The sequence below is a fragment of the Mustelus asterias genome, unplaced genomic scaffold, assembly GCF_964213995.1.
Source record: "Mustelus asterias unplaced genomic scaffold, sMusAst1.hap1.1 HAP1_SCAFFOLD_277, whole genome shotgun sequence".
NCBI classification, from domain to species: domain Eukaryota; kingdom Metazoa; phylum Chordata; class Chondrichthyes; order Carcharhiniformes; family Triakidae; genus Mustelus; species Mustelus asterias.
This window is the reverse complement of record NW_027590242.1, coordinates 236,811-246,532: the sequence shown is the minus strand read 5'-3', so window position 1 is coordinate 246,532 and position 9,722 is coordinate 236,811. Positions and strand designations below refer to the sequence as shown.

The 9,722-nt window shown below is 43.7% G+C and overlaps 1 non-coding gene across 1 annotated transcript; it reads right to left on the bottom strand.

Moving 5' to 3' along the window:
- Window positions 1-8,581: 8,581 nt before the first annotated feature.
- trnat-cgu (transfer RNA threonine (anticodon CGU)) lies at window positions 8,582-8,654 on the bottom strand. The gene has a single exon. It is a non-coding gene; the product is annotated as a tRNA-Thr (tRNA).
- Window positions 8,655-9,722: the final 1,068 nt, after the last annotated feature.

Genomic DNA, 9,722 nt, shown 5'->3' with positions numbered 1-9,722 from the left:
ACATTTATTTTTAAACTTTGCCTCATTCCTGGGTGAATTACAGATCTCCGTTCCTCCAGAAGTGTCACCGCTCAAACTGAGTCTTTCTCCTTTCTGCGTTGTTTATCTCACAGTTGTGGGTTTGTGACTGAAAACTGCCTCCGGTTCACTGGAAGGCGGGGAGTTTAGCGCTGAACTCAGCGAGAGGTTTTGATCTAATTTATTATTAGATATAAACCCAGATCTGCGAGATTGTGTCAGTGGGAACAATAATCAGCTTCACTGTAATTCAATCACTCCAGCCTTCCATCCGATCAAAAGACCGCTTGTTCATTCCTCCTCTCCCTCTCTATTTTCCTTGACTCTGTACTTGTTTGTAAACCATTAAATCACTACTTTTTTCCAGTTAGGGTAAAAGGTCAGCAACCTGAATCATTCGCTCTCTTTCCCTCTTCACAGAAGCTGTTGAAGCTGATGCGTCCTTCCAACATTTTCTGTTTTGAGGTGGGATTCGCAGCAACTACAAAACCTAGTTTTGGATCACAGTGGTTCGCTTTTCTCTGACTGAATTTTACCTGTTTGAACAGTTGAAAGGCTGAGGTTTTAAATAATGAGACAGCAGAATATGTCACCCTGTTTGACATGAAATGAAACAAAATGAGAATTAATCATTTCTTAAAATGCTGCTAATGCAATATATATTTTGCTGTCAATGCCATCATTTGTTGTCAATCCCTATTTCCCTCTGAACTGAGTATTTTGCTGGGCCATTTCAGAGGTCAGTTAAGAATCAATCACATTGCCTTTCCTCTGGAGTCCCATGGAGGGCAGAAAGGAGAGGGATGACAGATTTCCTTCTGCAAGATGTGTTTTCATGACAATCGGAAAACAAAGCTTCATTACTGAGACGAGCTTTCACTTCCGTTTCAGTTCTAGACTGCGGTGGGATCGTGACCTCTGAGCCTGGGCCACAGGATTCATACTCCACTCATTTTACCACTACGTCACAATCTTCCCGGACGAGTGTAAGTTTAAATCCTTCACATGGAATCAAACTACTTAATTTCACATTGAAAATAAACATTTAAAGCAGTGTACTGTTGAAATCAGTGTCGTACACTCAGGATACCGGGGAACTGACGAGATATCTATTGCTTTCATTCAAAGACAGAAAAATGTGGTGAATCCTCAGCGTGAGTGATGAAGGAGCTGTGCTCCGAAAGCTCGTGATTTCAAACAAACTTGTTGCACTTTAACCTGGTGTTGTGAGAATTCTTACCGGGTACTGAAGGGCATTTCATTTACAATTCGCAAAAAGATTATTTTTATAAAATTAACAGCTTTCAGCAAATCGCACCGCAATCACATTGCAAACGGTGCAGTGAGTTACTCTCCTGGCCTCATTGCATCAGCCCCAGAGGACGATTTCTCAAGAACACAAAACGCTCAGCGATAAAGAGATCGGAGGCTTCATTCATCAGGGATTACCCGAGAGCACGTGACCTTTCTCCCAAATCACACACGCACACACACGCCCACAATTGCTCAATAATGCTCAGGTCACCTCAATTTCCGTGTTGGTTTCGTCGATAGAATTCGCTGCTTTAACTGCCATGGTTTGGGTTCGATTCACGGTTAGGGAATGATGATTCATTGCTCTCGTGCAACACATGAATTAAGGAGAGTGGATATTGCTCCCTGGTCGAAAACGGGAGAGATACTTGTGGCAGGTTGAACAGGAAGAAGGAAAAATCTGCCCCATTCCACAATCCTGTCAATTACCCACAACAATTCATATTTACATTCGGAAGTCTTACAACACCAGGTCTATTTGGAGTCAGGAGCTTTCGGGGCGCTGATCAAACAAAGCAAATTGATTTTATTATCGGAGCAAATGAACCTGTTGGATTTTAACATGATGCTGTGAGACTTCTTATTGTGCCCACCCCAGTCCAACCCGGTATCTCGACATCATATTTACATTGCAATTGCTGGTACCAACTGTCAGAATGAGTGAGTTACCTTCGACTGCATAAAATTTCACTGTAGCTCACCACATTCAAAGAGTAATGTTTGTTATAAACCTTATTGTGGTAAATCTGTTGAAATCCTTCAGCTTATCACTGCTCTGCTTTCATCACACTGGAAGCTAATGTGAAAAGATGAATAATTTCAAAGCTGAACAACGTGCACAAGACTGGAAGGAGAATGCGACTGTGAATAATTGGCACTGTGGAATTCCTGTATTCAGTCTATGGGAGAACCAGGAGAATGAAATCCTCATGGTCCAGTGCTGAGGATTTGGCGCTTTCAGGGTCATTGATCGGCTTCAAAATGCTAAGATTTAAAGTTTTTGATCATCCATTTAACAAACCTAAGTTGTTTCCTGATCGAAAACAGCTCTGTCAGAAGCAGTGGAGTTAGATCTATATTTGTGTCCGAATTGGAAATGTCACATGGGCAACAGTTCAAGAACAAACACAGATAGTGAAGGACAGTGATAGGCTGCAAAGCGCTGCCAATAGATCAGGAATTTGTCTGTCCCAACCTGAAATGTGTTCAATGAGGGAAATACACAGTATGTCGGCAAAGATCAGTGGAGTGAGGACTGAGTTAAACTTTCACCAGCATGCTGTTTTTTATAATTGCAAAGTCCTGAGATTGAGAGCAGAGAGTTCATATTTGAGGCGTTTCAGTTCTTTGAGAGATGAATGCCTGCCGTGTTTTACAAGGTAAGTTTCACAGGATCAGTAATGATGAGATTGGTGGGTTTCGGAAATTAAAATTTACACGTGAACAGCTTGTGGGACTATTTCATTTATCGTTGCCGTCTTGCGGTGTGTTTTATGTTCTGATAAAACCTGTATTTATAATACAAGCATTAGATGATGGAAATTCTCAGCAGGTTTGGCAGAATCTGTGGACACGCATCAAATTCTAAACACTTCCATTTGTCACCTGTGTTCCTGAAGTATACTGATTATTGTGTTCAAAAAAACTGATAATACCTTTTCAAAACAGCTGTCCCATCTCTAAGTGTTATTAAATATTAAGGAATCACATTATCTCACAGCCATGTGGCATTTACAATTCCCCAATGCTTGAATAATATTCTGCAACTGCAGTCATGGAGAAAGAGATAAAATTCGGGACAAATGCTATTTTCTAAATCTTATGTTAGATGAATGACTCTGCCACATGGCTAAGGTTTTCAACAGAATTATAATTCTATAAAGCAAGGATTTAAATTGCAATCAGACTGCACTGTTTGATATTCTAGGCCGGTCACATTGGTCATGAGCAGAGCTTCTGGATTGTAGGAGTTAACATGTTCATTTCATATACGAAAGGCTCCCCGATTTAAAATAAGGTCGAAACATAATTGAAATTAACATTTTTTTAAATTTTCCCCGATTCTAGATCGTTGTTGCATATGAACTGAATTAGAGCAAACAAAATGTTAGTTTGTACTTCATCATTGATTGCAAAAATGCCCTGAAGGGGTATAGCTCATTGATATTAAGGGAATATTAAGAGGCATCCGATTTGAATGCAGAAGCGTCTTGACTTGCAGTCAAATGCCCGACCCCTAAGCTATATTCCCTTAATGTCTAACCTCCGTTTTGTCGCTCCTTTGTCCTCTGTCTCGCGTGGTCTATGGTTATGTTTGTTCCTCTGTGTCCGTCACTATGCTTACGTACCTCATGGGCGTGGACATGTTTTTTACCATCACAAATTCTATTCACTTACTTTATAAACCTTCATGGTAAATGTAGGGAACAGCAAGAAGTTTAAAGTTGTGAGATGAAATTGACCCTTTCTGTTATTTGTGAGTGGAGGGTGCTTATTGACTGAGTTACCGTACGTTCCATTGTGGAAAGTGATTAACATTTTTCTTTGATCAACATTTAAACAGACAGCGGATTCACTCGGTGTGATGGTGGGTTCCAGTTCTATATCTGCGATCACAGCATCAATTCATGCCACTTACTGTCAAACCAATATTTCTAATAGTTTGGATGACCCAATATTTCTAACACGTTGGATGTTTAATCTAATTTACTTTGTTTTATATTTCATTATTTTCATCTCAGATATATTTCCACCAGAGGCAAGTCTCTCTTTCAAAATGTTCTGTTCAGGTAGAACAGAAGTTAGTCCTTCATCCAATGGCAACAAGGATTACTTTTCGCTGCAGCATGAAAGCGGTAAAGAGATGAAATAGTCAGACAAGCTGTTCATGTGTTCCTCTCAATTTCCCAAATCCACCAACCTCAACATTGCAGCTCCTGTGAAATCGCTGTACAGTACACCCACCGGCTCCCTATTATCCACAGCACACGTGACTTCTTCAAAGATTTTGTGCATGGTCTCATTCTGCGGTGCAAACATTCTATGATACTCTGCTTTCCTCACGCTCAGACCATGGACTGTAAACAAGTTGTTCCTTTATCTCTCTTGAATTGTACCCGGTCAGGGCCCTTTCCTGTTGTTATGTTTCCTCGCTCCCCCTGGATTTCACTTGTTTAAAACTTCCTACATTTCCAAACTTTACCAGCTTAAAGGGTAAAATGAAAGGTTATGAAGGTGTAAGAATACAGTCCTTTCCCTGTGTGCACTTGCTGCCTGGCTTCCTGAGTTTCTCCAGCGCTTCCAGCTTTCAGGGCAGCTGTCTGATCAGATTTGTATGACAATATATATCCGTATTTGAGGAGCTCTCGCAACAGCGGCTCGTTGGTCGAGGGGTATGATTCTCGCTTTGGGTGTTGTGATGTGCAAGGCTGCGAGAGGTCCCGGGTTTAATTCCCAGACGAGCCCCATTGTTGTTGTTTGCAATGGCAATATCTTGTTCATTTCTTTGCCGTGCACAAGGCAGGATGAGTTTTTCCGAGGTTTGGTTTGGGAAACTGACAACACAAGGAATCTAACAACACAACGCACTCACAGGCAGTTCAAGATGTTTTCAAAAGTTGACTCTTCTTTTGGACCTTCTCTTTATCCCTCGTCAACAATTCAGAGGACCCAATGCTTGTGGGTTCCGGCCGCTGGCTTTGTGTACATTGTTATTCATTCATACGATGTGGCTGACTCCCCCACGCACTGTCTATATCTGTCTCTCTTTGTTTCTGCGTAACGACCTCATTATTTTGCACTCTCTCAGTCTGTCACTGTGCCTCTATCCACTTTCCATAGTGTGTTCTTGTTTCCCTCTATTCTCGCGCTGTCTGTGTAACGAAGGTTCAATGGATTGATTGCTGTGATGAGACAGTTGCCCTTGGAGGAGAGATTCATTGTGGTTACCCTTTTCTCTCTAGAGTTTGGAATAATAAAAAGTGATCCCATTGACAAATCTGCAACGGCGAGACTGTTTGATAGTGTGCATGCTGAGGGATTGTTTCCACCGCTCCCCCCAGTTCTCCTCCTCCCCACCCCCACCACCACCCGCTGGGGTAAACACAGTACGAAGTCTCACAACACCAGGTTAAAGTCCAACAGGTTTATTTGGTAGCACAAGCCACAAGCTTACGGAGCACTGCCCCTTCATCAGGTGAGTGGGAGTTGTGTTCACAAACAGGGCATATATAGACACAAACTCAATTTACAAAATAATGGTTGGAATGCGAGTCTTTACAGGTAATCAGGTCTTAAATGTACAGACATTGTGAGTGGAGAGAGGGTTAAGCACAGGTTAAAGAGGTGTGTATTGTCTCCAGCCAGGACGGTTGGTGAGATATTGCAAGCCCAGGCAAGTCGTTGACTATCTCTAATAATTCATTCCGTCTCTAAATGCCTGTAGATCCTATCTCTCAAAATACCTTCCAACAACTTACCCATCACAGATGTGAGGCTCACTGGCCTGTAGTTCCCAGGCTTTTCCCTGCAGCCCTTTTTAAACAAGCACAACATTTACCACCCTCCAATCTTCAGGCACCTCACCTGTGACTATCAATGATTCGAATATCTCTGCTAGGGGACCCTCAATTTCCTCCTTAGCCTCCCACAATGTCCTGGGATATACTTCATCAGGTCCCGGGATTTATCCACCTCGATGCACTTTAAGACTTCCAGCACCTCCTTATCTGTAATATGTACACTCCTCAAGACATCACTATTTATTTCCTGAAGTTCCCGAACATCCATGCTTTTCTCTACAGCAAATACTGATGAGAAATATGCATTTAGCACCTCACCCATCTCTTGTGGATCCGCACACAGATGATCTTGTTGATCCTTAAGAGGCCCTACTCTCTCCCTTGCTACTCTTTTGCCCTTTCTGTCTTTGTCGAAGCTCTTTGGATTCTCCTTTGCCTTATCTGCCAAAACAAGTATTTTGGCAGATAGGTTGCACATCTGCCTCATTGATGTGGTTGGTGGGTTATGAAAATTGAAAGTTACACTTAGGAACATAGGAATTAAGATCAGCAGTGGGCAAATTCAGCGCTTCGAGCCTGCTCCAGCATTCAATCAGTTCATGGCTGATCTTTCCCTGGTCTCAAATCCACTGCCCCTTATCTGTTAATTCATGTTGTATTGGAAATATATCTGTCTCCTTCTTTAAACCTTTTTAATGATTCAGACTCCACCGTTCTATGGGGCAGCGAGTTCCAAATATCGACGACCATTAGCAATAAGTAGTTCCCCAGCATCTCCGTTTTAAATCTACCGCCTCTCTACCTATCCATGTGACAGTAGGTTGGTTCTATTCCTTCCCCACAGATGCTGTCAGATCAGTTGAGATTTCCAAGCATTTTCTGTTTTTTGCACAGATTCCAGCATTCATTGTATTTTGTTTTTTTTGTATAATTGTGACCTCTTGATCTCGATTGCCCAATAAGAAGAAACATTTTGTCTATGTTCACTCTATCATCCCTCGTAAAATTTTATGTAATTCGATCACTTCAGCATCTTGTGGGACGATTTCGCCTCAGTGTCAATTTCATGCCCCAGCGAACTCCCAGCGACTGTATACCACTGTGCCGCCAGCTAGCAGAGATGGCAGCGCAGTGGGATACAATCGGGAGTGAGTTGCCCTGGGAATTCTTAACATCGACTCTGTAGTCTCATGGCTTCAGGTTAAACATGTGGAAGGAAACCTCTTACTGGATACCAGGTACCGTCCTCCTTCGGCTCATGAATCAGTGATCCTCCATGTTGAAATACACTTGAAGGAAGCACTGAGGGTGGCAAGGGCGCAGAATGTACTCTGGATGGGGGATTTCGATGTCCACCACCGAGAATGGCTCAGTAGCAGCAATACTGATCGAGCTGGTCGGGTCCTAAAATATGTCACTGTTAGACTTGATCTACAGCAGCTGGTGAAGGAACCAACAAGAGGAAATAACATACTTGACCTCATCCTTACCAATCTGCCGGCTGCAGATGCAACTGTCCACGACGGTATCAGCAAGAGTGATCACTGCATAATCCGTGTGGAGATGAAGTCCCACCTTTGCATTGAGAATAGCCTCCATTGTGTTGTGTGGCACTATCACCGTGTTTAATGGGACAGACTTCGAACCGATCTCGCAACTCAAGACTAGGCATGCATGGGGCGTTGTGGGCCACCAACAGCAGGGGAACTGTACTCCAGCACTATCTGCAATCTCATGGCCCAGAATATACCCCACTTAACCATTACCATCAAGTCAGGGAATCAACTCTGGTTCAATGGAGAGTGCAAGGGTGTTGGGGCGGGGAGGGGGGGGGGGATGTGTGTGTGTGTGTGGGGGGGGGGGGGGGGGGGACGCGCAGGAGTAGCACCAGGCATACCAAAATGTGAGGTGTCCACCTGGAGAAACTACCAAACAGGACTCTGTACATGCCAAATGGCAAAAACAACAAGTGATAGACAGAGGTAAGCGATCCCACAACCAACAGATCAGATCTAACCTCTTCAGTCCTTCCACATCCAGTCGTGAATGGTGGTGGACAATTAAACAACTCACTGGAGGAAGAAGATCCACAAATATCCTCATCCTCACTGATGGTGCAGCCCAGCACCTCATTGCAAAAGATAAACCTGAAGAATTCGAAGCAATCTCCAGCCAGGAGTGTCGACTGGATGATCCATCTCGGCCTCCTCCAGTGGTCCCCAGCATCTCAAATGCTAGTCTCCAGCCAATTCGATTCACTCAATTTGATACCAAGAAACGGTTGGAGGCACTGGATACTGGAAAGGCAATGGGCCCTGATAACATTCCGGCAATAGTACTTGTGCTATAGAAGTTACCGCTCCCCTCGCCGAGTTCTTCTCGGACAATTACAACACTGGCATCTACGCAACAATGTGGAAAATTTCCCAGGTATGTCCTGCACAAAAAAAGGCACGGCAAATTCAACTAGCCAATTACCGCCAACTTAGACGACTGTCGATCATCTGTGAAGCAATGGCAGGGTCATCAACAGCCTCCTCAGCAAAGCCCAGTTTGAGTTTCGCCAGGGTGACTCAGCTGCTGTCCTCATTTGAGCTTTTGTTCAAACATGGACAAAGGAGCTGAATTCCCGAGGTGAGCTGAGAGTGATAGGCCTTGACATCAAGGCCGCATTCGACCGAGCGTTTAAATTACCACGTGTAACTTGCTGCAAACTAAAGTTGAAAATAAGGCTACAGCGAGGGTCGAACTCGCGACCTCTGGTTTACGAGACCAGTGCTCTAACCACTGAGCCATGGAGCCAACCCTTTGCAATTCCGTTGCAATAACTGTATAATAATCAGTGGAACAGACTGCATTTTCAGATGGAAATAGATGTGTTTGAGCGGGAGAGCAGGGAGTTAGAATATGTGGCGATAAAGGGGCAGAATTTGACATGTGCCAGTTACTTCAAACGATCAATGTTTGCCGTGTGCCTGCCGTTAAATTCTTCTTCTGAGCTTATACTTGTTGTTACATCTCTGACTTTTCCACGTCTGATACAATTCATCCAGTTTGAAGATTAACCCTTGTTTCTCCTTTCACAGACGATGTGAGGCCTAATTTGATTTAATGAAGAGTTAAACAAAAAAATGTTCACCCCGTGACTGGGAATCAATCCCGGGCACGGCGCCTAATCCTGACCACTGGAAAAGCTGATATGAGAGATTTGCAATTAGACCATAATCATCTATTTTCCCATTGCCTCATTTCATGTCATTGTCTAAACTTTGCCAGATAGTCACACAGTCAATCTATCATTTATAAGCAATTACAGCAAATACGTGGCCAATCCACCTAACATGCACACCTGGACACTGGGAGGAAACTGGAACACCCGCAGGAAACTCAGGCACACACGGGGAGAACGTGCAAACGCCGCACAATTACCGAAGGCTGGAATTGAAGCCGGGTCCCTGGCGTTGCGAAGCCACCGCGGCGCCCACTATGCGACAATCACTTCCACTGCAGCGTTGATTGGAAGACAAAGATGTTTGTGGATACATTGGAAACAACGAGAGCTCCCGGCACTGGCAATCTTCCAGCAATGTTGCTAAAGCGTTGTGCTCCTGAACTTGCCGCGCTCCGAGTCAAGCAGTTTCAGTACAACTGCATCACTGTCATCTACCTGGCAAACTGCAAATCAAATCAAGACAATTACCACCAGTCTGCTCTCGGTCATCAGGAATGTGATAGAAACATGGTATCAAAAGCACTGACTTCGCAGTAACCAGCTGACAGTTAATCAGAGAAGTCTGAACTATGCAACAAAGAGAAACCTTCTCCAGTCAGCCTTTGTTCACACATGGACAAAAGAGCTGTACTCCAGAG